The following is a 22,403-nucleotide window of genomic DNA, read 5'->3' as shown; positions in this document are numbered from 1 at the left end:
GCGCAATCTCAGCTCACTGCAGCCTCTACCTCCCAGTTCCAGCGAGTCTCCTGCCTCAGCCTCCCAGTAGCTAGGACTACAGGCACACACCACCATGCCTGGCTAATTTTTGTATTATTAGTAGAGATGAGGTTTCACTGTGTTGGCCAGGCTGGTCTTGAACTCCTGATCTCAGGTGATCCACCTGCTTCAGCCTACCAAAGTGTTGGGATTACAGGTGTGAGCCACCGTGCCCGACCTTTTTCAAATAGTTTTGACCTTTGGTTGGTGGAAGCCATGGATGCAGAACCCATGGATATGGAGGGCCGACTACATAAATAATTATTTTATGGGCCCATGGCTCAAGCCTGTAATCCCAGCACTTTGGGAGGCCCATGGATAGGTCAGGAGATCGAGACCATCCTGGTTAACACGGTGAAACCCCGTCTCTACTAAAAAATACAAAAAACTAGCCGGGTGAGGTGGCGGACGCCTGTAGTCCCAGCTACTCGGGAGGCGGAGGCAGGAGAATGGCGTGAACCCGGGAGGCGGAGCTTGCAGTGAGCTGAGATCCGGCCACTGCACTCCAGCCTGGGTGACAGCGCGAGACTCCGTCTCAAAAAAAAAAAAAAAAAAAAAAAATTATTTTATGGAGCTTTCCTATGAAGGTGAGTGGAGAAAGGGGATGCAAGCTGGAGAGGATGCTATGGTTTGAATGTGTCCCCCAGAGTTAATGTGTTAGAAACGTAATCCCCAATACAACAGTGTTGTGTGGTGGAACCTTTAAGAGGTCACTAGGCCGGCCAGGCACCGTGGCTCACGCCTGTAATCCCAGCACTTTGGGAGGCCAAGACGGGCAGACCAGCACGAGGTCAGGAGATTGAGACCATCCTGGCTAACACGGTGAAACCCTGCCTCTATCTACTAAAAATACAAAAAATTAGCCGGGTGTGGTGGTGCATGCCTATAATCCCAGCTACTGGGGAGGCTGAGGTGGGAGAATGGCATGAACCTGGGAGGCCCAGCTTGCAGTGAACCAAAATCGCGCCACTGCACTCCAGCCTGGGCGACAGAGAAAGACTTCATCCCAAAAAAAAAAAAAAAAAAAGAGGTGACTAGGCCGCGAAGGCTGTGTCCTCACAGATAGATTAATGCCATTGTTTCGGGGGTGGTTTTCTCATTAAAAGATGAGCTTGAGCTTGGCCCCCTTCCTTCTCCCATTGCATTCCCCTCTCTCTTGCCCCTGGGATGCCTTTTGCCATGTTATGATGTGGCAAAAAGGCCCTCACCAGATGCCAGCCCCTTGACCTTGGACTTCCCAGCATCTAGAACTGTGAACCAAATGAATGTTTTTTCTTTATAAATTACCCAGTCTCTGGTATTCTGTCATAGCAGCACAAAGCAGACTAACACATAGGGTCAAGAGCAACTTTTTAAAAAAAGATGAGTGAAATTACAGCATATTTATGTGCTGATGAAAATGATTCATCAAAGGAGAAAACATGACACGAGAGAGGATGGAGAATGACTGGAGTGAGGGGATGGGAACTCGTGCTCAGTGAAGGTGTATGCCTTAGATAGGGGCATAGACCATTTATCCCTAAACTACAGAAAGGAAAGCCGAGCATGTGGGCAAATTCTCCCATCTCGTGACTTACTGAGTGCTTGACTTGCAAGAGATCATTAAGACTTTGAGTCTGTGCTGCCTATCCTTCCTCTCCATTTTGCAGATGAGACATAGAGGGAACTGGACTTACCAAAGGACACACCAGTGATTATTATGTGTGCACCAATGATTATTTGTTTTGTTTGTTTTTGAGACAGAGTTTCGCTCTTGTTGTCCCTGCTGGAGTGCAATGATGCGACCTCGGCTCACTGCAACCTCCGCCTCCTGGGTTCAAGTGATTCTCCTGCCTCAGCCTCCCAAGTAGCTGGGATTACAGGCACCCACCAGCATGCCTGGCTAATTTTTTTTTCCTTTCTTTTTTTTTGAGATGGAGTCTTGCACTGTCACCCAGGCTGGAGTGCAGTGGTACGACCTCAGCTCACTGCAACCTCAGCTTCCCGGGTTCAAGCGATTCTCCTGAGCTGGGATTACAGGCGCCTGCCACCACGCCTGGCTGACTTTTTGTATTTTTTAGTATAGACGGGGTTTCACCATGTTGGCCAGACTGGTCTCAAACTCCTGACCTCATGATTCGCCTGCCTTGGCCTCCCAAAGTGCTGGGATTACAGGCATGAGCCACCGCGCCCAGCCATGCCTGGCTAATTTTTTGTATTTTTAGTAGAGATGGGGTTTCATCCCAAAGTGCTGGGATTACAGGCATGAGCCACTGCACCTAGTCTGCACCAGTGATTATTAGAGGCAGAGCTGGAATCAGAACCCAAGACCTTTCTTGCACCACCCAGCACATTCGGGTTCTCTGTGGTCGGATGTTCTACCTGCCCCACCTGTGCTCTGGGTAGTAGATGCATAGTGTGGGGGCCTCCAAGAAGACACTGGAAGAAGAAAGTGGAGAACTGAACAAACTTCAGAATAAGATCAATAAGCCATGGGGTTAGGTGATTTGAAAGTCTACTGATGAGTCTAAGGGATCTCCCTAGATGTATTTAGGAGTAACCGAATCATTGTAAGGAAAGCTATAAACTGGCAAACTGGACTCAGGAAAATCTGTCAAAATGCAGAAAGAGGATAGTGTAAATCCAAGTGCAAACAGAAGGGCATGGATCCTTCCGGAATATAGATTCCTGGTTTCAAATGTTCTATCAAGCTTTGTTTCCTGATGTGGGGTTTGGAAACATAGTCCCTTTAAGCTTAGATGGAGTTGAATGCTGCAACTCCATTCAGTACTGGATGATGAGTTTCCAGAAGGGAGAGGCCGCAACAAAAGAGGCACAAACAAGCTGGTCCCATGAAGGAGCCAAACACCAGATTTCACCTTGACCTCCAGGAAACTTGTGAAACCACTGCATTCTCTTTCCCCTAATTCCACTCATTTCAAAACATTCTCTGAGCTGTTGTGCGAGGCACTGTGCTTAGTGCTATAGGTATGGCTGGTAAGGGAGTGGTGGAGGGTGGTGTACAGAACAGATAAACTGAAGGAGGTCCCACCTTCCAATTTTTATAGCCTTCTAGTAAGAATGAGTGATTCACACATTGGACTGTGATTTCATGCCCACTACTCAATCTCCTGATTACTCATTCTGCTTCTCAGCTCTGTGCTGGACAGGAGAGGGCGTGTAACATGGGGGGAGTCTGTGTCTCTAGTCACTGCAAAGATAACCCCCTGACTGTGGATTCAAAGATATAAATTATAAACTGCTATTGGGTACAAATTATTCCCATGTGAGCTTGTTGAGCGTGATCCACTTATCTCTAGGGCTGATCGCTAGTTAAATCCTGCCCAAGTAGCTGAAAGCCTGTTTGTTTTACGACAAACAGGAGACAGAGGCCCTGTTGAAATTCGGGTGTAAGATTGAACCTTAAGCCAATGCTCTAATATATATATATATTTTTTGAAATGGAGTCTTGCTCTGTCACCCAGGCTGGAGTGCAGTGGCTGGATCTCAGCTCACTGCAAGCTCCTCCTCTCGGTTTCACGCCATTCTCCTGCCTCAGCCTCCCGAGTAGCTGCGACTACGGGCACCCGCCACTTCGCCCGGCTAGCTAGAGCGGGGTTTCACGTGTTAGCCAGGATGGTCTCGATCTCCTGACCTCGTGATCCACCCGTCTCGGCCTCCCAAAGTGCTGGGATTACAGGCTTGAGCCACCGCGCCCGGCTCAATGCTCTAATATGTTTGGAGAATTCTTTTTTTTTTTTTGAGATGGAGTCTCGCTCTGTCGCCCAGGCTGGAGTGCAGTGGCACAGTCTCGGCTCACTGCAAGCTCTGCCTCCTGGGTTCACGCCATTCTCCTGCCTCAGCCTCCCGAGTAGCTGAGACTACAGGCGCCCGCCACCTCGCCCGGCTAGTTTAAAATTTTTTTTTTTTAGTAGAGACGGGGTTTCACCATGTTAGCCAGGATGGTCTTAATCTCCTGACCTCGTGATCCACCCGTCTCGGCCTCCCAAAGTGCTGGGATTACAGGCTTGAGCCACCGTGCCTGGCCTGGAGAATTCTTAAGTGGGTACAGTCTGTTACAGCTGTCTTCTACCTCTGCACCAAAGCAGTATTGGAAGAGACCCACAAGGTCAGGGTTCTGACTTCCAACACTCAGGCTGTTGAGGATAGGTGGAGGAGATGAGCTGGAATGTCATCAAGAGATAATCCAGGAAACGCTTCTCTGAAGAAATTACCACGATCTCTTCATTTCTGCAGCCCTTTGCAGTTGTTTTCAAAGCATTTGCAGTATCACTGATTTCATGGAATCCTCACATCGCCCCACGAAGTAGGTGGAGCAGGTTTTATTATCACTGTTTTGCAGCTGAAGAGACTGAGGCCCCAAGAGGTGGCATGACTTGGCCCAGGTCACATGGCTAATAAGCAGTTGAGCTGGAGCTCGAGTCCAGGTCTCCTGACTGTGAGTCGAATGCCCAGGTGTCAGCCAGCCATTCCTCGGCGGCTCAGCTGCCTCCTCAGCCCCCTTGGCTCTCAGATGAGAGGCCTGGGGTGAGAGCGTGGGCTTCACTCCCAGGATGACCTGGGTTTGAGTCCCACCTCTGCCCTAACTAGCTGTCTGACCTCGGGCAAGTTGCCAAACCATCTCTGTGCCTCTGTTTCCTTGTCTGCAAAATGAGCAAAATAATAGTACCTCCCCATCAGGTGATTTGGAGGAGTAAATGAGATATTAGAGACAGAACAAAACACAATGTCTGGCATAGTTCGAGGCATCAATAAATGCTATATTACTCCCTCACCAAAGTCTGTTTTCCTCGAAGATGCAACCCAGAAGAGAGTACTCAAGAATCTTGCAGGCCAGGCACCGTGGCTCATGCCTGTAATCCCAGCACTAGCACTTTGGGAGACTGAGGCAGGAGGATTGCCTGAGTTCAGGAGTTTGAGACCAGCCTGGGCAACAAGGCAAAACCTCATCTCTACAAAAACTACAAAATGGTCAGGGCGCGGTGGCTCACACCTGTAATTCCAGCACTTTGGGAGGCTGAGGTGGGCAGATCACCTAGATCGGGAGTTTGAGACCAGCCTGACCAACATGGAGAAACCCCATCTCTACTAAAAATACAAAATTAGCCGGGCATGGTGATGCATGCCTGTAATCCCAGATACTTGGGAGGCTGAGGCAGGAGAATCACTTGAACCCGGGAGGCAGAGGTTGCAGTGAGCTGAGATTATGCCACTGCACTCCAGCCTGGGCAACAAGAGTGAAACTCCATCTCAAACAAAAAACAAAAAACAAAACACAGAACTTAGCCGGGTGTGATAGCATACACCCTGACCCTGGAGTTCGAGGCTACGGTGAGCCGACTGTGCCACTGCACTGTAGCCTGGCTGCCACAGTGAGACCCTGCCTCAAAAAAAAAAAAAAAAAAAAAAAGTCTTGCAGAAGGCTCCCTGATTTCCTTCCTCATCATTTCTTGCCTTTCCCCCCTCTCACTTTGTGATAATGCTACCTGAAATTTGTATGGGCCAGGCACAGTGGCTGATGGGCACAGTGGCTCATACCTGTAATCCCAGCACTTTGGGAGGCTGAGGCGGGCAGATCACTTGAAGTCAGGAGTTTGAGACCAGCCTGGCCAACATAGCAAAACCCCATCTCTACTAAAAATACAAAAATTAGATGGGCATAGTGGTGCACGCCTGTAATTCCAGCTACTTTAGAGGCTGAGGCATGAAAATTGCTTAAACCCAGGAGGCAGAGGTTGCAGTGAGTCGAGATCACGCCACTGCATTCCAGCCTGGGTGAAAAACAAAATAATAATAATAATAGTAATAATTTGTACATCCCTTTTTACTTTATTTTTCTTTCCTTCCTTTTTTTTTTTTGAGATGGAGTTTCACTCTTGTTGCCCAGGCTGGAGTGCAGTGGTGTGATCACTGCTCACTGCAACCTCCACCTCCCAGGTTCAAGCGACTCTCCTGCCTAAGCCTCCTGAGTAGCTGGGATTACAGGTGTCTGCCACCACATCCAGTTAATTTTTGTATTTTTTTTAGTAGAGACGGGGTTTCACCATGTTGGCCAGGGGCTGATCTGGAACTCCTGACCTCAGGTGATCCTCCCGCCTCAGCCTTCCAAAGTGCTGAGATTACAGGCGTGAGCCACTGCGCCCAGCCTCTTTTTACTTTTCTTTTCTTTTTTTTTTTTTAGACAGAGTTTTGCTCTTGTTGCCCAGGCTGGAGTGCAATGGTGCAATCTCGGCTCACTGCAATCTCCGCCTCCTGGATTCAAGCAATTCTCCTGCCTCAGCCTCCTGAGTGGCTGGGATTACAGGCATGTGCCTCCACACCTGGATAGTTTTGTATTTTTAGTAGAGACGGGGTTTCTCCATGTTGGTCAGGCTGGTCTTGAACTCCTGACCTCAGGTGATCCACCCGCCTTGGCCTCCCAAAGTGCTGGGATTACAGGTGTGAGCCACCATGCCCAGCCCTCTTTTTACTTTTCAAAGTGCTTCCCCACTCAGCACCTCTTGGGATCCTCCCGTCAACCCTGTAAGATAAATAGAACCAAAATCTTCGTTCCCTTACTACAAGTGAGAAAACCAAGGTGAGAGAGGTGAATTGACTGTGCTAAGGCAACACCTCTGTTAGCTGAGGAGCTGGGACTCTTCTTTCGGTTTTGATTCCTTGCTGGAAATATTTGTGGAATTGTATGGGTTTCCTTTCCTACCTTTGGAATTGGGAGCTAGGGGACCCCCTCATGGACTTTCTTCAGACTCAGGATTATCTTTGAGAACCCAAATGGTGAGGAGAAAAGTGATTTGCCTCCATGAGACTCCCCGATCCCACTCAATTTCCCCGCACATCAAGACCTAGGCCTGGGGATTGGAAAGGTAATCCAAGGTAAGGGGTAAATTCCATCTGCGGTCAAAGACCAGCTCTGAGCTGGCTTCCCATGAGCAGGGGAGGGTGGAAAGGTCAAAGGGTGGTGCTCTTCCTCAGAGTCCAGCGTCAGCTCTGCTACTTGATATCTGAGAACACCTTGAACAAGGCAAGGTGCACCTCAGCTTCCTCATCTCTAACAGGAACACTGGATTAGATAATGTCTCAGCTGACTTCCTCATAACATGAAAGAGATTTGCTTGAGGATAACAGTGACACATTACGCACTTGAGAAACTTTTATTACGGAAAATTTCAAATAAATTCAAAGTCAACAGAACAATATAATGAACCCCCATGTATAGATCCCTCAAATTCAGCCATCATCAACATTCTTTCTTGTTTCATCTCTACCTCCACCACCTCACCCACTCAATGGTTATTTCTTTTCTTCTATATGCGGTGGGAAGGGCTTGCTTTGTTGACCAGGCTGGTCTCAACCTCTTGGCCTCCAGTGATCCTCCCACCTTGGCTTCTCAAAGTGTTGGAATTATAGGCACCTGCCACCACACCCAGCCTGGTTATTTTATTATTATTATTATTTTTGAGACAGAATCTCACTCTGTCACCCAGGTTGGAATGCAGTGGCGCGATCTCGGCTCACTGCCTCCTCCAACTCCCAGGTTCCAGTGATTCTTGTGCCTCAGCCTTCTGAGTAGTTGGGACTGCAAGCGCGTGCCACCGCACTCAGCTAATTTTTGTATTTTTAATAGACATGGGGTTTCGCCATGTTGGCCCGGCTGGTCTCAAACTCTTGGCCTCAAGTGATCCTCCTGTCTTGGCCTCCCAAAGTGCTGGAATTACAGGCATAAGCCATCATGCCTGGACAACCTGGTTATTTCTTATAGTCTTTTTTTTCCCCTTCTAGTGAAATTTACGTACCTTGAAATGCAGAAATCTTAACTGTGTAATGTTGACAAAAGGATCCACCCATGTAACCAATGTCCATCATTGGCAAATGTATCACTATAACTGAATTTATTAACAAATTAAACATTTAAATATGACTTTAGCACACTAGGGATTAGCAAATGCTCTCTTTTTGGGACTGGCTAGGTTAGCATCAGATCTGCAGTCTTAAGTCATTATTTTCCTTCCTGCCTCTATCCACGCTGTCATCCTTGTGTGTCCCTGGAGCTTATGGCTTTCTCCTGCATGGACCTCTATTATGAGGCTTTTATTGCCTTGGCTACAAATTCTTATAAACTTGCTTTTTTTCTTTCCTATACATTTATCCTTCTCCGGGTTTTTTCTTGTTTTCTTTTTTTGTTTCGGTCTTCTATAACCTCTTTCTCATACCTGTTGCTGTTTTCTCCTTTAGAGTTCTTACTTTTCTGTGTTCACTCCACCTTCTCTGATCTCACTGTCCTTTATCTTTTGGTCTGTTTATATGCTGGACATTAGACACTGAGCCATAACCCCAGGGTCCAGCCCGGGGCCAGGCACTTAGTCAACAGTGAGTGAGTGAATGAATGAAAGCAAAGGATGACATACTCTGGAACCATCTGCAATCTGGTTACAGTAATGTGGTCAACTAAGGAACCCTAACCCGTTACCCTGGACCACATCTTTCTCTTTGCATTGAGCAAGAAGCTATTTATCTGCCCTCTTGGAAGCACCAGCATTTGAAAGGAAGGAGGCTGATTTCCTGACAAAATGTGACCCAAAGGACCATCCTCCTCCTACTCTCCATCATTTAAAAAAAAAAAAAAAAAAAAAAAAAAAGAGCAAGCCGGGGCTATCAGGGATACTTCCTGTTTTCCTCTCTTGAAAGCATCCTGGATAGATGAAACTGAAGGATCAAAGGGACTGCCTCCTCTGGGGCCTGGGGACTGGCAGAATGGCTTTTAACCCTCTGCTGTCTCCCACATGTGAGTGGCATGCACAGTCGACGTCTTACATTTCCCTAGTAGATTTTTAACTTCTTTTGGGCAGGGGCCTTGGCATTCATTCATTCATTCATTCATCAAACATTACTGTACTCTACCAAATCCCAGGCTTTGAGGATCTGGGGATATAGAGATGAATATGACAGTCCCTAGCCTCATTCATCTAACAGTAATGATCCCATGTGCTAACATGATCAAGCATTTTCTCCCTGTGAGGCTCTTACTACATGCTTTTCATGCATTTGGTCCTCACAACAAGCTGATGGGGTATTCTTGCCCCCATCTTACTGATAAGAAAAGCAAAGCTCCTGAAGGTAAAATAACCTGATGCAGGCTTATGACTGGTAGGTGTCATGGCTGGGGTTAGAACTGAGTGGTCTGAGCAGAAACCATATTTATAGCTGATACACTAGCCTGCCCCTGGAGACCTGCCTCCATGTTTGAAACATGGCAGTGACTTTATTGCTAGTAATTTTTACAAGTGCATTTTATCTCTGGGCTTGGTCAGGTGGCTTCTGGTGAACAGGTTTGTTTACATCCGACTTACTGTATCATATTGTGTTAGAGCAGAGGTGAGTCAGCTTGCGGCCCCCTGAAGAGTGACAACAAGGCTGGAAAAACCAAGAGGCAACCTTTGGCCCTGTTTGCGGAACAAAGACAGCGTCAGGCTCTTGCTTCCCCTCTCTCATTTCTGGAATAGATAAGATTCCACAGATTTGTTTTGTTTTGTTTTTTGTTTTGTATTACATTTTTTTCAAATCTTGGAAAGAAAGCCAAAGGAGGCTGGGTGAGGTGGCTCATGCCTTGGAGCCTAGCACTTTGGGAAGCTGAGGTGGGCGGATTACTTGAGGTCAGGAGTTTGAGACCAGACTGGCCAACGTGGTAAAACACCGCCTCTACTAAAAATACAACAATTAGCTGGGTGTGGTGGCAGGCACCTATAATCCCAGCAACTCAGGAGGCTGAGGCAGGAGAATTTCTTGAACTCGGGAGGCAGAGGTTGCACTGAGCCGAGATTACGCCACTTAGTGAAACCCTGTCTCAGCTAGAAATACAAAAAAATTAGCCAGGTGTGGTGGTGAACGCCTGTAATCCCAGCTATTCTGGAGGCTGAGGCACAAGGATTGCTTGAACTTGGGAGGCAGAGGTTGCGGTGAGCTGAGATCACACCACTGCATGCCAGCCTGGCCGACAGAATGAGACTGTCTCAAAAACAAAACAAAACAAAAAAGGAAAAATATTTTCTCCATTTTTCTGGAGAGGAATTGAGGCTCAGAGTAGTTAGTTAATATACCCCAAATCACACAGCTAGACAGAGCCAGGATTTGATCCTAGGTTTGACAAACTCCAGACCCTCCACTTTAATCATTCTATTTCCCTGATGCTAAAGTTGGCAGAGAGAGGAAGAAACTCCCTTCCTGCTGAGGTTCCTGACAAACAGTAGGGGCAGGTGAGGGTAGCAAGTAACCTTGAGATCTGCTGGTTAGGGACGCCTGGCACAAAAGGATCTTAAGGTGCTTCTGATTCTGCAATTCTATCTCTTTAAGACCCAGAGTTCCCATGCCAAGCCTGCTCTGTGATCCTCAGAGATTTCAGGGGTGGGGAAACTGGATTGAATGCGCTGACATACAAGCAAAAAAAGACCTCAGCATTTTTGCCTCGCCTCGGTGGCTCCGGCCTTTTTAAATTGTTTTTCCCCTCTCTCTCTCATTTATTTATTACTTTGCTATTCCTTGGCCCTGCTGCTGTGTCAATCCTGATAAAAGCAAATCACCCCACAAACAGGTGCAGCTGGGAGCTGCCCCTTGGACAGCTGCCAGGGAAATGTGATCGCTCAGCTGGGGTGACCTGCCCCAGCCCAACCCCCTCTCAGGTTCCAGCCCAGGGCATGTGTCCTTGGGCAGTTAATGTCGGTCCACATGTCACAGCCCTGGTATCCCAGTTGGCATTACGGACTTGTGCTGGTGTGTGTGGTTTGGGTGGGGTGGATATATGCAGGAGAGAAGGGAGGCTCCCAGGAGTCTATTTTCTCTTTCGGTTTCTTCCAACAAATTCAGAAAATACAATGTCACCAAGTCCCCCTTGCAAGTATTTGAAAATATTTCCTAAGAATATCACTGCCTTATTTCCCTAGGTAAGAAATATTTTTTCCCATTCCCAAATTCACACACACATGCAATGTAATGATCCAAAAGAAATTTTCTGAGTATCTCCTAGGGCTTAGCTGTGGGTTCACCTAAATAAACATTTCTTAGCCAACCCTGCTATCCAGAATGCATTTTGATGCTACCAAGCCATGTGACTTTGACTCTGGCTTGGAAAAGATTTTATTTCATTTCCCCTCCCCCCATTTCAGTGTTTTGTCCCCAAGCATCATTTCCCCACTTCCCTAGGGCACCAGCCTTTCCGGAAATGCCCTAGCTCTGCGTGCAGCCTCCGCCTCCCGGTGTGGAGAAGGCGGTGACAGCGCCGCGCAGGAGCCGCAGGGCTGGCCTGGGCGGAGGGCGAGGGGCAGGGGCGGCCGGGCCAGGCTGCCCGCCTGCCGCAGAGCAGCGCGCAGCTCGGGGAGGGAGGAGGTTGCCATGCAAATGACGCGGCGTCCTGCGGGCCCCCCTTACCCGGGGGCCCTCTGGTTGCCAAAACAGAGCATTCCCCAGAACAGTCGCCTGGAAACGAGCGCTGTCATAGCAGCCTTGAGCTCAGTAGCAGCGAGCCAGCTGTGCTGCCACGAGGAGCTGGGTCAGGATGTTCAGACCTCCTCAGCACCCCCTCCCCACCCAGTCTCCACCTCGGGGAAGGGAGTGGTGGCTTGGCCCACCGTGGAGGGGAGGGAGGGCACTAATTGGATTGGAACACTCCTGAAACGCATCAGCTGCTCCTCCCTGGGGGAGGGGGAGAAAGAAAGCGGCAGACTGTCTTTGTGATCGGCTCAGCCTCTCCCTCCCTGCAGCCTCGCCCTGACCTGGTCCTCACCGGCCTCTGCCCACCTATGGCTGTCCTGGGGCACAATGGCAAGATCTTTGTAAAATGGAGGAGGCAGATACCGGATCAGATAACCACCAAAATGAAATTCAGCCTTGATATGAAGGGTACCGTAGTGATGCTACTGGGATCTGACCTGGTTTGGAAGGGTTAGGGAAGAATGCAGGTTTGCCACAGCCCCCATGTCAATACTCTAGTTACTTCTTCCCTTAACAGCCCCCGTCTTTCCAGCACCTTTTCTCATCAGCTCACCTTTGCCAGCCTGGTCTTCCCTAAACCTTGGGAGCATTTACTTTTTCCTACTTCATTTGGCACCCAGAGAGCTGCCTCATCATTTAAGCGTGTGTGTGCTCACCAATTAAACTACAATATAAACTTTAAAGAAGCAGGACCCATGTAATCATTGTCATGGCCCACCTTGACCATGAAGAACGAATCAGGCCGGGTCCAGTGGCTCACGCCTGTAATCCCAGTACTTTGGGAGGCCGAGGTGGGTGGATCACGAGGTCGGGAGATTGAGAACATCTTGGCTAACACAGTGAAACCCTGTCTCTACTAAAAATACAAAAAAATTAGCCAGGCATGGTGGTGGGTGCCTGTAGTCCCAGTTATTCGGGAGGCTGAGGCAGGAGAATGGCGTGAACCTGGGAGGCGGAGCTTGCAGTGAGCCGAGATTGCACCACTGCACTATAGCCTGGGCAACAGAGCAAGGCACTGCCTCAAAAAAAAAAAAAAAAAAAAAAAAAACAAGACAGAGTTTCACAGACCTGCTTGAATTTAGGTGCCAGTGATCTTTGTCAACATAGTCATCACCCTGGGAGGCCTCTGGCATTGCCTTTGCAACAACTGTTTTAGATTGGCCTTCAGAGACTAGTAAAACCTCTTCTGGGACTGGGGAGGGGAGGAGATTCAGTGACAGCCTGAGTGACAGTAAGCCAACAGGTGGGCTACAGAGAAAGTGGACGACTACTCAGGACACACCGAATGCTTCATGTGGTCCGGACGCTGCACACCAGCGCTTACAGGTGTGACTTAAGCATGTGTGTGCAAGGGAGTCCCCTTCCTTTAAATTCCTAAGGGGCCTTGGAAGTCTTAGGTACCCAAACAGCAAGTCTTCATTCAACCTGCCTTGGTAACGCAGCATGTAAATGTGCAATCTCTCTCTCCTCCCTCTTCCTTTCCTTTGAGTTCCTGCTGTTTGCCAGGCACTGAGCTAGGCTCTGGAGGTTCAGAGAATGATTAAATTAGTATCATTCTGTATTTATGAGAAAAAATCCTAAACCATATGTAGGGGGCATTTGCCGTGCCTATAGTCACCAGCATTTTTTGATCAACTTTCCTATTTTGGGTTTTTCCCACATCATAAATCCCACTTCCCCAAAATAAAGGCCAGAAATTGACCTTCCCAGATGTCCTTGCAACTAACATGTAAGCAGGTGACCTAAGTTCCACTGATCAGATGCACCCACATGAGATTTTTTTTTTTTCTTTTTCTTTTTCTTTTTGAGGCCGAGTCTTGCTGCGTCGCCCAGGCTGGAGTGCAGTGGCCTGATCTCGACTCACTGCAGCCTCTGCCTCTGCCTCCTGGGTTCAAGCAATTCTCCTGCCTCAATCCCCCGAATAGCTGGGACTACAGGCACATGCTACCAAGCCCAGCTAGTTTTTGTATTTTTAGTAAAGATAGGGTTTCCCCATGTTGACCGGGATGGTCTTGATCTCCTGACATCGTGATCTGCCTGCCTCGGCCTCCCAAAGTGTTGGGATTACAAGGCATGAGCCACTGTGCCCAGTCTTTCTTTTCTTTCTTTTTTTTATTTTGAGACAGAGTCTTGCTCTGTCACCCAGACTAGAGTACAATGGCGCAATCTCGGCTTACCACAGTCTCCGCCTCCTGGGTTCAAGCAATTCTCCTGCCTCAGCCTCCCAAGTAGCTGGGATAACAGTTGTGCACCATCCCTGGCTATTTTTGTATTTTTAGTAGAGACAGAGTTTCACCATGTTGGCCAGGCTGGTCTCGAACTCCTGACTCAGGTGATCTGCCCACCTCAGCCTCCCAGAGTGCTGGGATTACAGGTGTGAGCCACCACACCCAGCCTGTTTTTCCTTTTTTAGACAAGGTTTTGCTTGAACTGGTCTCAAGCAGTTCTCCCTCCTGAGCCTCCCAAGTAGTTAGGACTACAGTTCTACAGTTGTGTACCACCAACCACATGAGTTGTTTTTTGTTTTTTGAGATGGGGTCTCACTCTGTCACCCAGGCTGGCGTGAAGTGGCACAATTTTGGCTCACCGCAACCTCCGCCTCCCAGGCTCAAGCGATCCACCTCAGCTTCCTGAGTAGCTGGGACCACAGGCACGCACCACCACTCCCAGCTAATTTTTTGTATTTTTCGTAGAGATGGAGTTTCACCATGTTGCCCAGGCTGGTCTCGAACTCCTGAGCTCAAGCGATTGTGCCCAAATTGGCCTCCCAAAATGCTGGGTTTACAGGTGTGAACCACTGGCTTCACATGAGATTTTGATTTGGAAGAAAGCAATTGAGGAAGAAAGCATCCTGGGGAAGGGGGCTTTCCATCCTCTGAACCCCACACCCATGGCTGTGCCCATTACTCAAAGGCATGCAGTTGGCTCGTGTTGCCTTGTGATATGGTTCCTATTATTACCCAAGAGTCCTATTTTACCTTGAGCAAGGATGACATGCACATTTGTGACTCATTTCATATTGTTCTGCCCTCTCCCATCTCCAGACTCCCAGAGGCACTGACTGTCCCGTGGCTGGCATGTGCACTGCAGCTATTTTTCACATGGGCACAACCCATCACCCAGCATACCGTCAACTCCACGGTGTCTTGGGATTGCAACTTATGTGATTTTTGCCAACCCCCTTTCCTACAGCTTTACAAGAAATAGGATTTTATGATATGCTTGTGGAAAATGAGAATCATATTGTTTATTTTCAAATTGATGACTTTCTCCATAATAAAATTATAACATTTGCAGGCATAACCCATTCATTCATTCATTCATTCAGCATTTAATGAGTGCCTATGATGTGCCGGGCATTGTGTTGAGTGCTGGGACAGAACTGAGTACAGCACAACTCCTCCTCACAAGATGTTAGTTTATTAGCAAGAAACAGGTAACAGGCTGGGTGTCATGGTTTAGGCCTGTAATCCCAACACTTTGGGAGGCTGAGGCCTGAGGATTGCTTGAGCCCAGGAGTTAGAGAGCAGCCTGGACAATACAGGGAGACCTTGTCTCTGCAAAAAATAAAAAAAAATTAGCCAGGTGGAGTGGTGTGCACCTGTAGTCTCAGCTACTCAGGAGGCTAAGGTGAGAGGATCACTTTAGCCCAAGAGGTTGAGACTGCAGTGAGCATGATCACGCCACTGCACTCTATCCTGGGTGTCGAAGCAGACATGTAAGTGGGGGAAAGGTGGTACAAGAGCTCTGAAGGCCAATGTGCAGAGTAGAGAAGGGAGTGGTTTGTTGGGCGCAGAAAAGACTTTTTCATAGGAACAACATCAAGTGCTTATTCTAGGACAGCTTTTTTCTCAGGACTTAATGTATATTCATTCACTTAATCTTCACAACAGCAATAAAGCAGGTGTTATTAATACCCTATTTTTTTTTGAGACAAAGTCTCACTCTGTTGCCCAGGCTGGAGTGCAGCGGCGCTGTCTCAGCTCACGGCAACCTCTGCCTCCCGGGTTCAAGTGATTCTCTTTCTCAGCTTCCTGAGTAGCTGGGATTATAGGCACCCACCACCATGCCTGGCTAATTTTTGTCTTTTTAGTAGAGACAGAGTCTCACCATCTTGACCAGGCTGGTCTCAAACTCTTGACCTCGTGATCCACCTGCCTCAGCCTCCCAAAGTGCTGGGGGTACAGGCATGAGTCACCATGCCCAGCCAATACCCTATTTTAGAGGTAAGGGAACCAAAGCCCTGAGACGTGTAATGTCTCGCACGGTTGCACAGCTGGTGAGTTGCAGAGCTGGGATGTGTCCTTTATACTTTAACATCCATGTGCTTAACTGCTGCACTACACTGCCTTGAGCAGATTCTGGGAAGTGAAAGCTTAGCGACCACCAGGCATCTTTACAGGCTCAGGGCATGGAGTGGCTGCCTGTTTTGTTCAGCTGGGACATGGTGCACTGGAAAACGGTATGGTGCAGAGGGCGGCCATCCAAAATACTTAAAAGTGATAGGTGAGAACTCACTACCACAAGCTTGGACTTCAGTTGCTCTCTTTGTTCCTTGATGGATAATTTTACTCCGTAAGAGTGGTTGACCTAGACAAAATTGTAAGGTTGGCAGAATGGGCTTCTCCCTAAGCAGATATAATTTACTTTGGAATCTCAGGGACTTGGGATCTAGTCCCCACTCTTCCCTTGACCAGCTGAGTGACTTTGGGCAAGTCACTCAACATCTCTTATCCTCAGTTCTCTCCACTGGTAATTGAGAATAATAATCTCATAGTGTTGACATAGGATTAAATGAGATAATGCATGTCGATCAGCTTAGAATGCAAACAAGCCAAAAGTAACATTTATTTAAGTTTTAAGTTCACAATATCTTATCTACAACTCCAAACACCTAAAAGCTCTGAAAACAAAACAAAACACATTTGGCAACAAAACCTGAGTTTTGTTTGTTTGTTTGTTTTGAGACAGAGTCTTACTCTGTCACCCAGGCTGGAGTGCAATGGCATAATCTCGGCTCACTGCAACCTTCGCCTCCTGGGTTTAAGTGATTCTCCTGCCTCAGCCTCCTGAGTAGCTGGGATTATAGGCACTCGCCATCATGCCTGGCTAATTTTTGTATTTTTGTAGAGATGGGGTTTCACCATGTTGGCTAGGCTGGTCTTGAACCTCTGACCTCAGGTGATCTGCCTGCCTCGGCCTCCCAAAGTGCTGGGATTACAGGCTTGAGCCACAGCACCCAAAATTTTCCATGTACTTTTTTGAAGGAATATTAAAGTATTTGTTTAAAGTATTTTGCCGGGCGCGGTGGTTTAAAGTATCCTGGCTTATTGAAATACCATCCCAGAGTCCCAGCTACTCCGGAGGCTGCTGGAGAATGGCATTGCAAAATAGACTCCGTCTCAAAAAAAAAAAAAAGTGCCATCCCAGATTCTGCTATGGGCATTGCAAAATATGTGGTGTGGCACTGTGTTGCTTTTCTAAAATCCAAAAGACTTATATTACAAAACACATCTGACCCAAAGGCATCAAATAAGGGATTTTAACTAGCATTATCTCATCTTTAGACCACTCTCTCCACTCCCAGTCCCCCTCTTACTCTAACTGTTCAAATGGCCATTGGGCATCTAGAATCAATCCTTCTCTGCAAAAGGAATACACATACACCCATATACCCTTTGGGTCTCCCCCACACAATTGTCTCCCTCATCCAAGCTCCTTTGCTCCCACTATTTCTTCAGTCCTGATTTTTGCCAACCTCATTGAATTTAAATTCCCCCCATACCCCTCTACTCCCATGCCCTGGTCAAGAAAACAGATTTTAGACATGGCGCCTTCTCTGAATTACTCTGGTAGTACAGGCCCAGCCAGTTGTTACCTGCCTGTGGGCTGCAGAATTATTCCAAGAAACTCTATGTCTATTTGAACGCCAAATACTATCTGCCAACTGTGTAAGTAATGTCTGATGCGTAACTGTGCTACTCCTTTTCAGCTGTGCTGAAGGCCTGATTGTTTTTTGTCACAATGAATTTTCCCCGTTGACCAAAGCCCAAAATAACAGCTTCTCTCATTTGCAAGGCTGCGGTCACTTCCAAAGGGAACAAGGGGTCTTTAGGCTGGGGCAGGTTGCAAACCACTGAGCTGGGCTGTCTTGGCAGTGTGCCATACGTCCTTGGTGCGGGGGAATCATGAGACCTGAGGTCAAGTTCCAGCTCTTCCCTGGCTGGTTAGATGATCTTGGAGGCAGACCCTTGTGACTTGGAAGGCTTTGGTTTCCTCATTCTGGAGCAGAGATCATGAAAATTATTTGGCAGGATTGTGAAGAAGATTAAATGAGATAATGAAAGGACTTTGAAAACTGTGAAGTGTTGCACAAATGGAAAGCTTGTTGTTGTCTTACACATATTGTCAACTTTTTTTTTTTTCTTCTGGATGGAGTCTTGCTCCGTTACCCAGGCTGGACTGCAGTGGCGCGATCTCGGCTCACTGCAACCTCTGCCTCCCAGGTTCAAATGATTCTCCTGCTTCAGCCTTCCAAGTAGCACCACCATGCCCGGCTAATTCTTGGATTTTTAGTAGAGATGGGGTTTCACCATGTTGGCCAGGCTTGTCTTGAACTCCTGATCTCAGGTGATCAGCCCGCCTCGGTCTCCCAAAGTGCTGGGATTAGAGGCGTGAGCCACCGCGTTTGGCCACATATTGTCAGCCTCTTTTTTTTTTTTTTTTTTTTTTTTGAGACGGAGTCTTGCTCTGTCGCCCAGGCTGGGGTGCAGTGGCCGGATCTCAGCTCACTGCAAGCTCCGCCTCCCAGGTTTACGCCATTCTCCTACCTCAGCCTCCCGAGTAGCTGGGACTACAGGCGCCCGCCAACCCGCCCGGCTAGTTTTTTTGCATTTTTTAGTAGAGATGGGGTTTCACCGTGTTAGCCAGGATGGTCTCGATCTCCTGACCTTGTGATCCACCCGTCTCGGCCTCCCAAAGTGCTGGGATTACAGGCTTGAGCCACCGCGCCCGGCCTATTGTCAGCTTCTTAAAGGTGGGAATGGTGTCTTCTGTTTTCTTCAGTTTCCTCAGTGGCACTCCCCACCCCCATTCTGCAATCAACACGGGACTGGCTATAGAGATGGCCTTGTATGAAACACTGCAAAATAACTTGCACAGTGGCTTAGCAAATAAGAGGTATTTAATAAATGGTAGTTAATATGCATGCCTGTGCCATCCACTGTGCAGAGAAGCAGTGTAGTGCAGCGGTTTAGAGCACGGGCCCTGGTATTAATCCACTCTCTGCCACTTGCTGGGTTAGCACATGTGACCTTGGGCAAGGTTAGCACTAATAGGCCCTAATATTCTCATCTATCACACATGGCTGATGATAATAGTAGTTAATTCATGAAGTTGTGAAAACTGAAAGGGTTTAGTCTATGTAACAGAGCCGGGCACGAATCGAGCACTCTGTAGGCATCGGTTGTTTTTGTCTTTTTTTGCTACAAGATCTCAATCTGTCGCCTAGGGTGAGTGCAGTGGCGCAATCATGGCTCACTGCAGCCTCGACCTCCTGGGCTCAAGTGATCCTCTCACCTCAGCTTCCTGAATAGCTGGGACTACAGGTGCATGCCACCACGCCCAGCTAAGTTTTAAATTTTTTTTTGTAGAGACGGGGTCTTGCTATGTTGCCGAGGCTGGTCTGGAACTCCTGGCCTCAAGCAATCCTCCCATCTCAGTCTCCCAAAGTGCTGGGATTACAGGGGAGCCACACACAGTTGTTATTTAGCTATTATATGCCAAACGATTCTTCAAAAGCTGGTCAGTGACTGGGCGTGGTGGCTCAGGCCTGTAATCCCAGCACTTTGAAAGGCCGAGGTGGGCGGATCACCTGAGGTCAGGAGTTCAAGACAAGCCTGGCCAACATGGCAAAACCCTGTTTATACTAAAAACATAAAAATTAGTTGGGTGTGGTGGCACGTGCCTGTAGTCCCACCTACTCGGGAGGCTGAGGCACGAGAATTGCTTGAACCTTGGAGGCGGAGGTTGCAGTGAGCCAAAATTGTGTCACTGTACTCCAGCCTGGGAGACAGAGCAAGACTCTGTCTCAAAAAAAAAAAAAAAAGGTGGTCGGAGAAAATCGTCAGACAGGAAGTCTAGCTTCTGGTCTTTGTTCAGCGTCAGTAAGGTCTTCAAAGACGGTTAGATGCTCAGGCAGCCTCTCAGGATCAGCACAGATCATGCAGCGGTGAAATTCAGGCTTGAGTGTCATTTCCCCCAGCTGTGGGCGAAGATCCTAGACCAGACCAGATATCATTGGGTAAAAGGTGTGCCTGTTTAATATTTGGATAAATATCACTATTGTCGGACATACGAAGTTTCTGTCTGCACCACCTCCCGTCAGAACAAGAATGCCTATTTTCCCATGCCCTAACCAACTCATATTTTTAAGTATTTTATTAATTTTTTGACTAGGTAATGTTTGCAGGTGGCAGAAAATTTAAAGAGATAGGGAAGGGCATGCAGTGAGAGGTCTCTACGTTCCCGTCGCAGCCATCCCAGTCCCGGCCCCAGAACCACAAACTTTGATCTCAGCCTTTCTGGTAAACGGAAAGTGGTATCTCACTCAATCAATCTCACAATCACGTTGATGTGAAAACAAATTACTATATATTAGGGAGTAGAATGTTGCATGTGAATGAACTTTAAGATAAAACAGGAGACTTCAAAGGCATTTTATGCTCAAGGGTGGGGCAGGGCGTGGAGCGGCCCTTCTCTTGGGGGATACCTTGGTACGGCTGTGTGTTAGTCTGTGGAATGAATGCTGGACGGTGCCCCCACTCGTCTCAATCACATTGAGGTTTCCCTCATCCCCCAGTCACCTGTTTACCATACATCCCTCTGGGCTCTTCCTGCCCTTGGCCTGGTCACCACCTTGCTGCCTTACCTTAAGTCAGTCACCTCCCACTCTGGGCTTCCTGACTTGTAAAAAGGGGGCTGGACTAGGCCTCATTCCAGGTGTAGCATTCCAAGACTGATCAACTAATTCACATTAAGGTGTAGATGACTGATAACAGCTTAATGTATTACCTCTCCTGTGGGTGGAAACATTTTAAGAGATGCAATTTCTCATCCTCCAAGAATGAGTGTGCGTGGTGCAATTTCAGGTATGGTCACAGGTATGTGGCGACGATGTAGGGGGAGGGGTCCCTTTCCTGGCACCCCTCCAGTGGTCACTGTAGGCCCCCACCTGCTCCAGCCAGGGGTGGTGGCAGCCCTGAGGGGAGCAAAGCTGCTGGCTTCTCTCACACCACACTCCGCATTCATTTCTCTCTGGCAGTGGCCAAGAGCAGAGTTTTGTCATACAGAAAAATGCCTCATCAGGGAAACCTACGTGTGTGGCCTGGAAAACTACCTTGTCCCCTGGGCCGAGGGGTGCGGTGGAGGTGTTAGCAACCTGATTTCCAGGTTCTCAGATCAGTTCTCGTCCTGGGTGGGTGAGGAGACCCCCACTGGAGGGCCACTGGCCTTCCTCCAGAGCAGGTGGTCCTGCCATACCTGGATCCAAGACGTCTGCTTTTTACAGAGAGAAAGAGGCTGTGTCAGACGCTGTCTGGTTTTGTTGGCTGAAGGAGGTTTGGTTTGGCTTCTGAATTTTCAGGGAGGGCTGATGGCCCGCAGCCACGAGCCACCGTTAGCCTGTGAGAAAGAGGAAAGGAGTTTCTTTAGCTGTGAAGTCTAGGCCGGCTGCTCTTGTGCAGTGCAGGCCACCGCATCCCAGCCCGCAATCCCCACTAACCCACTGGGCCCTCATGGGGCGCCGTTTTGTCCCACTACTGTCTGGGCCTTTCTTCAGTGGAGGCGGCTGGGGAAGCCAGTCTGTGCTGCCCCCAGGACAGTGGTGGGTGGGGATGGACACCTGGGGCTGAGGGGCCCAGGTCAGATCAGGGAGAGACGTGCTTCGCTTTCTGGCAGAACCTCCACTGTTGCAACTCCTCCTCCTTCCTGGACCAGGGCAGCTTCTCCAGACCTGATGATGCTTAACCCATGAGCCTCATCACAGAGCATTCAGAGCTCTAGACCCTCCCTATGCAAAGGGTGGTCCATGACCAGCCTCATCCGCCTCACCTGGGAGCCGGTTATGCTGCAGGCCTTAGGGAGGTGGGAATGCCATAGAAGCTCTCTGGGGAGGCCCCTCTGAGGTGGAGACTCATCACAGGCCTGATTCAATGGAGAGAGGTGGGTACTGGGAAAGAAATGCATGACGGGGCCACGTGCTGAACTAGGGAGGTGTCTTTTCTTTTCTTTTCCTTTCCTTTCTTTGTTTTCTTTCTTTCTTTTTTTTTTTGAGATGGAGTTTCCCTCTTGTTGCCCAGACTGGAGTGCAATGACGCGATCTCAGCTCATTGCAACCTCCGCCTCCTGGGTTCAAGCAATTCTCCTGCCTCAGCCTCCCAACTACCTGGGATTACAGGCGCCCGCCACCACGCCCGGCTACTTTTGTATTTTTAGTAGAGACGGGGTTTCACCATGTTGCCCAGGCTGGTCTCAAACTCCTGACCTCAGGTGATCCACCCATCTCAACCTCCCAAAGTGCTGGGATTACAGGGGTGAGCTACCACCCCCAGCCTTAATTTCTTTCAAAACAGTTTCTTTTAGTTTTATTTTCATTTTATTTTGAATAGGCAATCCACTCACACAGTTAAAATTCTAAGGGCACAGGAGGGTATGTAAGATACAATTTCTTTTGCAGACTTGTTTCCTAGCTGCTTCCCCTCTCAAAGGCAACCCATGTGGCCCAGGGACATTAGATTATGCCAGTAAAAACATGCATGTGTGTGTGTGTGCGTGTGTGTGTGTATTCATACTCACTAGACCTC

The 22,403-nt window shown here is 48.4% G+C and overlaps 1 long non-coding RNA gene across 1 annotated transcript in view; it reads right to left on the bottom strand.

Annotated features, from left to right (window-relative positions):
- Positions 1–22,403, bottom strand: part of LOC126952843 (uncharacterized) — a 195,649-nt gene that overhangs the window by 123,537 nt on the left and 49,709 nt on the right. The gene's annotated exons all lie outside the window — the stretch shown is intronic.

This window comes from Macaca thibetana, chromosome 4 (genome assembly GCF_024542745.1).
Source record: "Macaca thibetana thibetana isolate TM-01 chromosome 4, ASM2454274v1, whole genome shotgun sequence".
Classification (NCBI taxonomy): domain Eukaryota; kingdom Metazoa; phylum Chordata; class Mammalia; order Primates; family Cercopithecidae; genus Macaca; species Macaca thibetana.
Note: the sequence above shows the minus strand (reverse complement) of the source record. Positions and strands in the feature narration are given on the sequence as shown.